This window comes from Pan troglodytes, chromosome 18 (genome assembly GCF_028858775.2).
Source record: "Pan troglodytes isolate AG18354 chromosome 18, NHGRI_mPanTro3-v2.0_pri, whole genome shotgun sequence".
In the NCBI taxonomy this organism is placed as follows: Eukaryota; Metazoa; Chordata; class Mammalia; order Primates; family Hominidae; genus Pan; species Pan troglodytes.
The window spans coordinates 36,868,423-36,881,216 of NC_072416.2; the positions used below are offsets into that span (position 1 = coordinate 36,868,423).

General features: G+C 36.1%; 1 long non-coding RNA gene and 1 pseudogene across 2 annotated transcripts in view; one reads left to right on the forward strand and one right to left on the reverse strand.

Moving 5' to 3' along the window:
* LOC112208007 (uncharacterized) overlaps positions 1-12,794 on the reverse strand; it is a 44,762-nt gene that overhangs the window by 13,067 nt on the left and 18,901 nt on the right. Inside the window, exons 4-5 of one of the 2 annotated variants that reach the window (XR_008540033.2) lie at positions 5,290-5,407; positions 1,832-2,002 (exon numbers count right to left, since the gene is read on the reverse strand). This is a non-coding gene — a long non-coding RNA (uncharacterized LOC112208007). Of the gene's footprint in view, positions 1-1,831; positions 2,003-4,394; positions 5,408-12,794 lie in introns of those variants that run through there. The other variant, XR_008540032.2, reaches the window with a different exon arrangement.
* On the forward strand, positions 9,380-10,746 carry LOC112207973 (actin-related protein 3B-like; annotated as a pseudogene).

Below are 12,794 nucleotides of genomic sequence, written 5' to 3' on the forward strand. Positions count from 1 at the left end.
GGCTTAACCTCCTGAGCTCAAGTGATCCTCTTGCCTTAGCCTCCTGAGTAGCTGAGACCCAGAAAAATTTTTAATATTTTGTAAAGACAAGGTCTGCTATGTTGCCCAGGCTGGTTTTGAACTCCTGGGCTCAGGTGATCCTCCTGCCTTGGCCTCCCAAAGTGCTGGGATTATGGGCATGAGCCACCATGCCTGGCCCACTGTACTGAATATTTAGATATATTTGAATACAGTAAGTTCTCACTTAACATCATCGATAGGTGATTGGAAATGGCAACTTTGAGTAAAATGGTATATAATAAAACCAATTTTAGCATAGGCTAAATGATATAAACAAGAGTCAATTTCCTACAGCATATTTCTGGTCACAAAACATCATCAAACTTCTCAATAAAGATCCAAAACACTTCTAGTATTAAACAATGAAATAAATGTGAGCTCTACATACATTTTACAAAGTTTTATAAAATAAATAAGATAATTCTTTACTTAATTTTTGATGAATCCACGAGTGATGGTGGTTATAGCAGTGATGGTTAAAATCAAAGAATAAATGTTTACAAAGTGAAAATTGTAAGGAGCACCTCCTCCCACTATACAGTTCAAAAACAAACACAAATATGGTAGGCTGGCTGAGAGTTTTCACATCACATTGTTTATTGTCTTGCATTTGTATGGTTATCATATACTTAACAAAATTTTATTTTGCAATAATTTATATTCATTCATTTATTCATTGTACAATCCACTAGTTCAGGGTCATTGTACAATCCACTAGAATACTAGTTCAGGGTCAAAGGTGACTGAAACTTAATCCAAAAAAATCAAGGAGGGACTCCCTCTCTAACACATTCTATGAATCTAGTATCACAATTATACCCAAATCAGGCAAAGCCATACACACACACACACACACACACACACACACACACACACTACTGGTCAATATCCCTGATGAACATAGATGCAAAAATTCTCAACTAGCAAAATGAATTCAATAGTACATCAAAAAGATAATATAGTTAAGTGGGTTTTACTCCAGAAATACAAGGATGGTTCAACATGTGAATCATTCTTCCATAAAGACATATACACACATATGTTCATTGTGGCACTATTCACAATAAAAAGACATGGAATCAACTTAAATGACTAAATAAAGAAAATGTGTTACATATACACCATGGAATACTATGCAGTCATAAAAAAGAATGGCATCATGTCCTTTGTAGCAACATGGATAGAGCTGAACACCATTATCCTAAGTGAAATAACTCAGAAACAGAAAACTCAAATACCACATGTTCTCACTTATATGTGGTAGCTAAACAATGGGTACATATGGACATAAAGATGGAAATAATAGACACTGGGGAGTCCAAAAGGAGAGAGGGTTGGAGGGTTAAGGTTGAAAAATTTCCTATAGGGTATAGTATTCACTGTTTGGTGATGGGTTCACTAGAGCCCAAATCTCACCATTATGCAATATATCCATGTACCAAACCTGCACATGTACTCCATGAATCTAAAATTTTTAAAGATTCTATTAAACAATAAAGCAACAGGAATAATGTACTAAGGATATTAAATTTATTTTAAAAATAAATTTTGGATAAAACTTGTGTGTGTATATATGTAGACAGAGAGAGAAATAAATGGCCCTATAAAAGAGCTATACACACACACACACACACAGCAAATACACACATGAAGAAACTATATAAAACATACTACATTGAAATATTTCTGAATTATGACTAACTCAACAAGAAAATGTTCAAAATTTGCATATAGTCAATAATAAAGAAAAGAGAGCTAATTATATACTTACCAAGAAGAGGTGGAAGTGGAGGCACTAAAGGTATTCTAATGAGTTGTAAAATTTTTCCCCCAATAATGGCACTATAAAAAATAATTAACAATCCAAATAAATTTCCACCAGGGAGAGCTTCAGAGCCTAAGATTGACCAGGTCATACACCATATCACAAACAGTGTAACTCCTGAAATACAAAAAAGTGTACAGCTATATATCCACATACACATAGATGTATACAAACAAAGGATCAATTCTCTTTTATCGTATATACTAATAGCCAGTTCTATAAAATGATACATGGTATAGATCAACATTGCTTACTAGTTTGGTGAAAGAGATATCTGCTTAACATATATTCCAAATAACCTGTCAATTTATGAAGTAGGTTTTAAACAAAGTGTTTTCACTTTAAAAATATTTAAAAACTATATGTGGGCCAGGTGCAGTGGCTCACGCCTTAATCCCAGCACTTTGGGAGGCTGAGGTGGGCTGGATCACATGAGGTCAGGAGTTTGAGACCAACCTGGCCAACACAGTGAAATCCCGTCTCTACTAAAAACACAAAAATTAGCCACGCGTGGTGGTGCGTGCCTGTTATCCCAGCTACATGGGAGGCTGAGTCAGGAGAATTGCTTAAACCCAGGAGGTGGAGGTTGCAGTGAGCCAAGATTGTGCCACTGCACTCCAGCCTGGGTGACAGAGTGAGACTCAGTCTCAATAAAAAAATTAAAAAAATAAAAAAAAAACCTATATGTGAACTCTTGAAAATGCTAACTTATAATATATGATAGTTAAAAACATCATGGCAATATGATGAGATTTACTTCGTTTTATATTTTAAAATAGCTTTTTCATCAGGATGGAAAATAAGAGGATGATTGGCTGTGATAAGAATTCACAACCTTATTGAAGATCACAGTGTCAAGGTGCCAAATCTTTTAACAGGAACCTGCTAAATCTTTTTATTGAAAGGATAATTCAACTGATATTTGGCATAAATGTATTATAGGAGGAAATGGCTGGAAGAAATGAACCTAGATTTTGTGGGAATAAATATAAAGTATCTTAGATTATGTGTAGGAGGTAGAGGTAGATTAAGATGAGTAGATATAAGTTACTAGACATCTTGTTTCTGACAACTAGGTGCTACTCACTGAGGAATCCACAGGTTTCTGTAAAGGACAGACAATAACATGGTAAATTTCCATTTGCTAATTAAATGGCTACCTTTATTTGCTATGAATCATAATTGCTAATGCTTTTAATATTCTTAAAACAGCTTACATGAATTTTTTAGCTATGACCCCTTTCTGGCTGTATAGAATTTGCCAGGGTAGAAGAGGAGGATTTTGACTCACTCCAGGCAGAAAGTTAGAACAAAGTTTTTTTCCTCCTCCCCTCTGATTATTGTCATCCTGCAAAACTGGAAGCCTTGGAGGGCTAAACTCTTACTAAAATAATGGACCAGGCTGGGCATGGTGGCTCGCGCCTGTAATCCCGGGACTTTGGGAGGCCGAGGTGGGTGGATCACCTGAGGTCAGGAATTCAAGATGAGCCTGACCAACACGGTGAAACGCTGTCTCTATTAAAAATACAGACAATTAGCCTGGCCTGTTGGTGCATGCCTGTAATCCCAGCTACTTGGGAGGCTGAGGTAGGAGAATTGCTTGAACCCAGGAGGCGGACATTGCAGGGAGCTGAGATGGCGCCACTTCACTCCAGCCTGGGTAACAAGAGCAAAACTCCATCTCAAGAAAACAAAACAAAACAAAAAACAAAAATAAAAAACACGGACCAGAAAATGTCATCCTACTGACAAATTGAGAAGACAAGGCAGTTTGTCTTAGCTGGTCTCTGGGTGGCAAAGTCTTTTTTGAGAATTCATATGTAAAACCGGACTCATCCAACTTATGCGTGGGGCTCAAATTACATTACGTGCACAGGTTAGGGATCCCAAAGTTCTAAACCTACCATAAAAGTGTCCCTGCATTGAAGTATCCCTAGAACACTTAGTAGATGCTAATTCAAAAAATCTCTAATAGACACTCCTGATCCCAGACTGCATAAAGTCTCAAAGGTAAAGCCAAGTGAATCTGAACTTAAAATAAGAAGAAATATCCCATGAGCAAAAGTTAACAGATAACAATAAAGAATGGGATTAGATGTCTAAAATCCTCAGCTAATAGAACCACTAGATAGACACTATAAAATATGTATTTTCAAAGGGACTAGAGACAATTTTTAAAAATTGGAGACATGAGAAGAAGAAATTACTTGAAAGTATTGTAAAATAATTAAATAGAACATCTAGAAAAAACTTTAAAATTTACTCAACTGAAAAAAACCCACTAAGTACCCAAATAGCAATCTAGACAAAGCTGAAGAGAGAACACAGCAAAGTAGTAGATATGAGGAAATTATTTAAGAGCATAGCACACACACAGAAAAACGAGGTGGAAAATGAGAGATTTAGATTATGGAAAAGATCTAAAACACAACTAATGGTAGTTTCAGAAACATCCATTGAAAGAATGAAGAAGATATAATATTTGAGAAGAAAACTGGCTTCAAATTTTACAGAATTGATTAGGGTTTTTATTGATTTGGACACAGGAAGTCAAATGAGTTCTAATCATGATTAAGTAAAAATAGATACTTAGATAAAATGTTGAGAAACTATAGACTACCAAAGGCAAAAATAAAATCTTAAATAATCTAGACAGAGAAAGAGAGATTAATCATAATTGAATAAACAATAGAGCAGATTCTCAATTCTTATCAGCAACAATAGAAGATGGAAGATAATTAAATAAAGTCTTCAAAGTACAGAGATAAATAAAACATTCAATCTTGAATTCTGTAGCCAGTTAACTGTCACTCGAACAAAAGACAAATGAAAGATATTGTCAAACCAATACATTTAAGAACATATGCCATTTTTTACCAGGGAAAAATCTACTGAAAGATATGCTTTAGAAATATGACATAGGACCAAAAAAGACAGGACAATGTGCAAAGAAATTGGTAAAATGTAGGTTAGTCTAAACAAGTATTTGTTGTGTAACACATTACTAATGAAAATTGTTAATCAGAGGATATAAAGATAAGGTTGGGAGGTGACATGAAAAGGTTGGCAATTTATTTCCACACCAAAACTCCCCCCAAAATTGCAGAAATACCAAAAACAATCATTTCAGGACCCTGAAAACTCATCAAAGGCAGTTATCAAATTTAAGAAGCATTTATTCTTGAAAAAAGTGTTAGGGTTTTGGGTAGGATTGGTAAAAGTCTGAGCCCTTCCTGACTGGGGTTTCTCCCTGATATAGTTTGGCTTTGTGTCCCCATCCAAATCTCATCTTGAATTGTACTCCCATAATTCCTATGTGTTGTGGGAGGGACCTCGTGGGAGATAATTGAATCATGGGGGTGGTTCCCCCCCATACTGTTCTCGTGGTAGTGAATAAGTCTCACAAGATCTGATGGCTTTATCAGGGGTTTCCGCTTTTGCATCTTCCTCATTTTCTCTTGCCGCCACCATGTAAGAAGTGCCTTTCACCTCCTGCCATGATTCTGAGGTCTCCTCAGCCACCTGGAAATATAAGTCCAATTAAACCTCTTTTTCTTCCCAGTCTTGGGTATGTCTTTATTAGCAGAATGAAAACGGACTAATACACTCCCATCTCTCTTCTCACCCCCAAGCTCAGTTGGGAAAAACTGTAGTTTTACCAGTTTGAAGCTGGATGTAAAACCCAGCAGCTTTCCTGTTAGGGCTGGGGGCACGGGTGGATTTGGTATGGAGCAGAGGGAAGAAATCAATGGTTTTGCCAGTTAAATATAGCAGAGTGGTTTGGGAATGAACAGAGAGAATTGCAGATTTGCTAGTCTGAGGTTGCAGTTTCAACTGGGGAAGTGGAAGACAAGACAAAAATTTAAATGAGAGATCCTGAGGGTCAATAGGTGCAGCAAACCACCATGGCACATGTATACCTGTGTAACAAACCTGAATGTTCTGCACATGTATCTTGGAACTCAAAGTAAAAGAAAGAAAGAAGAAAGAAAGAAAGAAAGAAAGAAAGAAAGAAAGAAAGAAAGAAAGAGAAAGAGAGAAACAAAGAAAGAAAGAAAGAGGAAGAAAGAAAGAGAGAGAAAGAGAGAAAGAAAGAAAAAGAAAGAAAGAAAGAAAGAAAGAAAGAAAGAAAGAAAGAAAGAAAGAAAGAAAGAAAGAAAGAAAAGAAAGACCCACATGCTAGGCTAGAGTTTTCCAGTTCCAAGTTCCAATTCTCTCACTGAGAAGAGTGGCTCACTGTGCCTAAACTGTTTATACAAACAATGTGGTTTACTCTGAACAGCTGCTTTTCCTCTGAGAGTCTGGAATTCTGGTACATGTGAAGGAGAGTAACCTCCGTAAAATCCTGAGAACTGAGTCTCTAATGAGACTCTGGTCCTGGTAGATGACATTGCACATGTGCTGTCAAAATTTCATGCTGGGAAAGAGAAACACATCCTTGTAACTCCACAGGAGATGATTCCAGGAAGCTCGTGCCTGGTATCCTCCAGACTTTACCACATACAACTTTTTCCTTTGCTAATTTTGCTTTGTATCCATTCACTATAAAAAATTAAAAACCTGAGTATTACTAAAAAAAAAAAAAAGAGAGAGAAAGAAATCCTGGAAAGGAGAGAATCATAAAAAGTTTGAGAAAAGTTCTCCACACATATTGCCGATTGGAAAAGTATGGAAGTGCAGGAAAGACTCAAGATAGTATGACAAAAAGTAAAAATGAAGTAAGACTTGAGTATTAATTGCAACTTTGAATGCATTCACCCACCCACCCACAGATTATTTGGCAGAGAGTGGAAGCCTTACTAGCTTTAATACAATGTCTCTCAAAAATCAAGCTATGCAACAGACACAAAGGAAATCCCTAGAAAGACAGGCTAAAACAACAGTAACAACAACAGCACAATATAAAAGACATCAATGCTGAAAACCACTGGGCAGAAGGATTACACAGCACAAGTATAGGCCAGTTACCAAAACATAACAACAACAAAGACAATAACAAATAAAAACCAAATCCAGATTTGCTATAATGTGTAATTAAAGTGTTTAGTTTTCAATTAAAAATTATCAGACATGTAAGGAAACAGGAAAATATGGCTCATACTCTGGAAAAAAAGCAGTGAATAGAAACTGTCTCAATTCAGATATTGGATTTAGAAAGAAAGTTTTCAAAGTATATATTATAAATATGTTCAAATTTAAAATATGATAATGTGCTAATATGAATAAGGAGACAGATTATGTTTAAAAATAGAATCTAGAATTGAAAAGTACAACAGTTAAAGTGAAAAAATCACTAGCGAGGTTCAATAGCATATTTGACCTTGTGAAAGAAAGTATCAGTGAACTTGAAGATAGAACAATAGAGGTTAATCAATCTGAAGAACCAAAAGAAAAAAGAATGAAGGATAATAAACAGATCCTCAGAAACTTATGGGATACCATCAAGAGCACTACCATATGCATAATGGGAATTCCAGGAGAAGAGAGAGATAAGAGGACAGAAAAATATTTGAAAACATAATGTCTGAAAACTTCAAAAATGCTATGAAAAACATTAATCTTCAGATATAAGAAGTCCAACAAATCTCAAGTAGGATAAACACAAAGAGATTCACACCTAGAGCCATCCTTGTCAAATTGGTGAAAACCAAGGATAATAAGAAAATCATGAAAGTAGCAAGGGATGACTTATCACATACAGGGGAACAATAATATTATCAATACTGGCATTTTTATCTGAAAAAAATGGAGGCCTTATGAAGCGACATTTCAAAAGTGGAGGGAAAAATAACTGTCAATTAAAAATTCTGTATCCATTTAAATGATCCTTCAAAAATGGAGCTGAAATAAAGACATTTCCAGATAAATAAAAATAAACTTATCCTTGCTAAAGAAACACTAAAGAAAATGCTTTTAAGATAAAAGGATATGACACCAGATGGCAACTTGAACCTATAAGGAATAAACGGCACGGGAAATGGTAAATAAATTTGTAAGTATAAAAGATTGTATGTGTGTATGTGTGTGTGTGTGTGTGTATTCTGATTTCATCTCTTTTTTTAAAAAATCATCTGATTATTATAGGCAATAACTATAACAATACTGCTGAGTTCATAGCATATAAGAGATACATTGATCAAAGTTTCTATATAACACTGGAATTAAGTAAAAATTATTAAACCAAAGTAGATTGTAAAAAGTGAAGATGATTGATTATTATAATCCCCAAAGGTACTTGGGAGGCTGAGATAGAAGTATTGCTTGAGGCTAGGAGTTTGAGACTAGCCCGAGCAACACAATGAAACTCTGTTGATATAGTTTGGATATGTGTCCCTGCCCAAATGTCATGTTGAATTGTAATCCCCAAAGTTGGAGATAGGTCCTGCTGGGAGGTGAATGGATCATGGGGGCAGATTTCTCATGAATCGTTAGTACCGGCTAATTTGGTATTTTTAGTAGAGACAGGGTTTCTCCATGTTGGTCAGGCTGGTCTTGAACTCCTGACCTCAGGTGATCCACCCGCCTCAACCTCCCAAAGTGCTGGGATTACAGGCAGGAGCCACCGTGACTTGCCTAAGCTTTACTTTCTAAAAATTACATTAAAATTTATATTTCTCTATTATCTAATCATAAATTATATCAAATATGCTGTTTTGAATTTTATTTTTCCCTTTAAACATAAAGACACACATTCAGTTCATTGTGCTAGATAAATTACCAGTGTGATCACAAATTAAGAAATGCAATTCAAAGAGTTTTGCATACAAGGAGTCCTGAAAGTGTTAATAATTTTTGATGCAAAGATAATTTTATGAAAGTAATGGAAGACTAAAAAAAGGTACAAAACAATTATTATGTAAGTATCTTCCTTTTTCTGAATCACCCATGATTACTTTTTCCACTAAGCAAAAACTGACTACATACTTCAGACCTGTCTCAAATCTCCCCAGCCTCTTTTCCTAAACCTCCCCAGCCTCTCAGGACAGACAGGATGCTCCTGTACTTTGTGCATTCTGCTATTTTTAGCAAGAGGCCTATTTTGTCGGTGTTGTCTGAATAGTATTTGCCAACTCTCAGACTTTCAGTCACTTATTTGTTTATTTATTTATTTATTTGTCTCCTTTTCTTGTATTTCCCTTTTCCTTTTCTTTCCTTTCTTTTTCCCTTTCCTCCTCCCTTCCTTTGCTTATTTTTTTACCTTTAATTCCCATTCACTATTTCCATGACTGTCAAATAGTAGGTTGATCCTTTAAAATATTCCTTTTTTAAAATTTATTGTACTTTAAGTTCTGGGATACATGTGCAGAACGTGCAGGTTTGTTACATAGGTATACACGTGCCATGTGGTTTGCTGCACCCATCTACAATATATCTTAAAATGAATAAAAGTGGAACACACAAGAGACAGGATGTATGGGGTGAGTGGGTTGCCAAGTGGATGGTGGCAGGGTGCTCCAGGGTGGCCAGTGGGGCTAAGTGTTGTGTATTCCAAGCATGGCGGGGTTCCTGCCTTCCTGTGTGGCAGACTGTGGCATCAGGTAAGAGCCACTCAGTGCCCACCCTGGCTCCTTGCTCTGAGCCCCTGACATCCAGCCCACACCTGGAGATTGAGTTGTACCCACTGCTCTGGGTCTCAGCCCTGTGATCACCTCAGTAGATATTCTGAGCTTGGCTATGCAGGCAACACTGAGCCATAGTTTACTATTCTTTCATGCATTTCTATCAGAGAGTCAGCAAAGGTAGTTGACAAAGCCCAAGGGAGAATGTTGAGGGGAGTTGATGACCTTGACTTTTTCATACAGGATGAAGCCATTGATAAATCTATGTATGCTACAAAGTGGTCAATATGACATGGAATCACTGAAGACTGGGATATTGTGGAAAGGTTCATGGAGCAAGTGGTTTTTAAATATCTTTGAGCAGAATCTGAGGACCATTATTTTTTAATGACAGAACTTCCACTGAATACACTAGAAAATACAGAGCATTTTTGCAGAAATTATGTTTGAACTATTTAATGTACCAGGATTCTACATTGCAGTTCAGGAGGTACTAGCCTTGGAAGTATCTTGGACATCTCAGCAAGTGGGTGAATATATGTTAATGAGTACAGTCATTGACAAAGAAGATGGAGTCACCCTCGTTCTCCCAGTTGTAGAAGGTTATGTAATTGAGAGCTGCATCAATCACATCCTGATTGTAGGTGATACTGTGTATTTCATTCAACGACTACTAAGGGAGAGGGAGGTAGGAATCCCTCTTGAGCAGTCACTGGAGACCACAAAAGCCATTAAGGAGAAATACTGTTACATTTGCCCTGATATAGTCAAGGAATTTGCTAAGTATGATGTGGATCCCTGGAAGTGGATCAAACAGTACACAGGTATCAATGTGATCAACCAGGAGAAGTTCATAATAGACGTCGGTTACAAAAGGCTCCTGCAACCTGAAATATTTTTTTACCCAGAGTTTGCCAACCCAGACTTTATGGAATCCATCTTGAATATTGTTGATGAATACAAAACTGTCCCATTGATGTGCATTGTCCACTGTATAAGAATGTTGTTCTTTCAAGGGGTTTGGCCATATTCAGGGATATGAATCTCAACTACAGAGAGATTTGAAGAGTGGTACATGCCAGATTAAAACTCAGTAAGGAGCTCAGTGGCAGGATAATCAAACCTAAGCTTACAGAGGTTCGGGTGGTAATCCGTCACATGCAGCACTATGCCTTATGGTTTGGAAGCTTAATGCTAGCCTCAACTCTGGAGTTATTTCAGGTCTGTCACACCAAGAAGGACTATAAAGAATATGGCCCCAGCATCTGCCACCAGAGCCTTCTCTTTGGAGTAATGTCTTAGTGTCTGCCTTGAAAGCATCATTTAATAGTGTCATGTTGGGGAACAAGTGTCCTTCAGAACCCAGAGAAGACTACCATTTCTAAATGACATTTGGTGTTGATGTCTGAGCAGCATGCTTGCATCACCTAGTGCATGAGGCACAGGGCAGAGTCATTTCAGTAAAAGCCATTTCTTTATGTGTTGACCGTTGTATGCCCACTCCTTCTTCTCTCACTCCCTTTCTTCATGCTTCCCCAGTTTCCCTCCTCCTTTTCACTTGAACTTTTTTGTTGACAAATACCATTCTGAAGGAATTCAAATGTGACTCTGAAAATTGTTAAGAGGAAAAAAAATTTCAAAAATGGCCCAAAATAGTTCTCCCCCAGGAAAGAATGCAGTGGTATAAATCCTTTTCCCCCAGCCTATTTTAATAAATAAAATGTTATAAACTTAAAATACAAAAAACCAAAAACATAGCAATATTTACAGGATGCAATTAAAGCAGAGTATAGAGGAAAATGTATAGCTTTAAAAACAGAAAGAAAAAATAATCTAAAATTGATAATTAAAACTTCCATCTTAAGACTCTAGAAAAAGATGAGTAAACCAAGCCGAAAGTAAGTAGGATGTATGAAATAAAAATGTCACAGTGGACAACGAGAAATACAGAACAGGATAACATTAAAAACAACCAAAGAAACCCAAAATTGCTTATTTCAGAAAGTCAAGAAGATAAATAATATTTAGTTAAATTGACCAAGAAAAAAGAAAGAAGACACGAATCCCAAAATCAAGAATCAAAGAGAAATATCACCACAGACCCTACCCTTAAAAGGATGTTAAGAAAATAGCATAATAACTTTAAGGCAAAAAATTTGACAACTTAGATAAAATAGAACAATTCCTAGAAAGACACAAATTACCAAAACTGACTCAAGGAAAAAGAAAAAAAAAACAAATACCAATATCAAGTAAAGAAATTGCATCAGTAATTTCAAATCTTCCTATAGAGAAAAAATATACTTCACTGGTGAATTCTATCAAACTACTAAGGGAGGAAATAATACCGATGTTACAAAAACTTTATTCAGCAAATAGAGGATGAAGGAAACTTCCCAACTAACTTTATTTCATTTGATATCAATATTACCCTGATATCAAAACAAGACAAAGACATTACAAGCAAACACAGCTATATACCAATATCCCTTGTGAACCTAGACATAAAAATTCTTAACCAAATATTAGCAAATGTAATTGAGCAACATATGAAAAGGATTTTATACCATAATCAAATGAAGTTTATCTCAGGAATGTGAGGTTGACTTAACATCCGAAAATCAATGTAATAAACTATATTAACAGAATAAAGGACAAAACCATATGATCACCTCAATAGATGCAGAAAAGCATTTGACAGAATTCAACAATCATACATTAAAAAAAATCTCATCAACTTATGAATAGAAGGGAACTTCTTCAAATGATCAAGGCATCTACCAGAAGCCTATAGCCAACATACTTAATGGTAAGAATGTGCTTCCCTCTAGATTAGGAAACATGCAAAGATATCTGTGTTTACCACTTCTATTTAACAACGCACCACAGGTCTTAGTTTGTGCAATAGTCAAGGAAAAAAGGTATGGAAAATAGACAACTCTTTTTATTGTTAGCCTTGTATGCAGAAAATCCTAAGGAACACACCCACACACACACCCACATACCACACCCCCTCCCAGACTTACTACAACTAAGAGGGGGGCTTAGTAAGTTTGTAGAGTATATGATCAATATACAAAAATTGGTTATATATATAGTAGCAACAAACAATACAAAGATGAAATAAAGAAAACAATTCCAATCACAATAGCATCAAAAATAAATGTCTTAGTTTGTTTTATGTTGTTATAATAGAATACCTGAGACTGTACGAAGAGGTTTATTTAGCTCATGTTTCTCCAGACTGGGAAGTTCAAGAAGCATGGCACCAGTATCTGCTTAGCTTCTGGTGAGGGCTTTAGCAGTGCATCACAACATGGCAGAAGACCAAAGAGGAAGTGGGAATGTGC